The sequence below is a fragment of the Octopus bimaculoides genome, chromosome 13 (genome assembly GCF_001194135.2).
Source record: "Octopus bimaculoides isolate UCB-OBI-ISO-001 chromosome 13, ASM119413v2, whole genome shotgun sequence".
Taxonomy (NCBI): Eukaryota; Metazoa; Mollusca; class Cephalopoda; order Octopoda; family Octopodidae; genus Octopus; species Octopus bimaculoides.
In genome coordinates, this window is record NC_068993.1 from 6690108 (window position 1) to 6691251 (window position 1144).

At 38.8% G+C, this 1144-nt stretch overlaps 1 protein-coding gene across 1 annotated transcript in view; it reads right to left on the bottom strand.

The window, feature by feature from the left end:
- Nucleotides 1-1144, bottom strand: part of LOC106869264 (heat shock protein 75 kDa, mitochondrial-like) — a 110905-nt gene that overhangs the window by 52231 nt on the left and 57530 nt on the right. The gene's annotated exons all lie outside the window — the stretch shown is intronic.

The window sequence follows — 1144 nt, forward strand, 5'->3', positions numbered from 1 at the left end:
ATAATAATAATAATAATAATAATAATGATGATAATAATAACATCGAAAAATACCTTAGGAATGAGAACCCAGGTTCGAAATTTCCCCAAGACACCTGATGAAGGCTGGAGGGTATATCAGCTGAAATGTTGTGTTAACAACAAACAAGATGAGGACAAATATCCGTCGAATGTAAATAATGTACAAACACAAACACACACATATATATGACGGGCTTCTTTCAGTTTCCGTCAACAAAATCCACTCACAAGGCTTTGGTTGGCCCGAGGCTATAGTAGAAGACAGTTGCCCATGGTGCTACGCAGTGGGACTGAACCTGGAACCATGTGCTTGGTAAGCAAGCATCTTACCTCAAAGCCACGCCTGCGCCTACACATGCATTCTTTTATACGTTTCAGCCCCAAGACTGTGGCCATGCTGTGGCCATACGCACTTACACGTAAATATATATAAATATGACTTGTAACTTAGTGGTTTGGCAAAAGGAAACCGATAGAATAAGTCCCTGACTTAAAAAACAAGTAAATACTGGGGTCGATTTGTTCGACTAAAAACCCTTCAAGGCGGTGCCCCAGAATGGCCGCAGTCTAATGATGGCTGAAGCAAAATCGATCGGGAATTAATGCTTCACCATGACTACGACTACAACTAACCAAGGGCAATAACTCATGATTGTCAAATAGAGTTTATACAGAAAGCACACACACACATCTCATGGATTGCTGCGCGCGCGCGCGCGTGAATAGAAGCAATAGTTATGTGGCGCACGTGGCGACTATGGAGGATATTTTAAAAGAAGCGATTGGACAATGGTTGAAATAAAAGCCTAGCATTTATGAACAGCTATTCATCATATAGGGTTAACGACATCGACGGAAATCTGATGCCAAACCTATGTAAGAGCCATTAACAAGTTGTCACATGCTGACCAACACACGCATATGTGTGTGCGCGTGTGGAAGTGTGTATATATGTGCGTATGTATATGTTTATAATATATATATATATATATATATATATATACACACACACAATTCCATCAACATTTAGACATACATACATAGTTAAGTCTATAATTCTCTTTAATTCATATATACAGATATATGTATATATAGATGTGCGTGTTTGTGTGCATATATATATA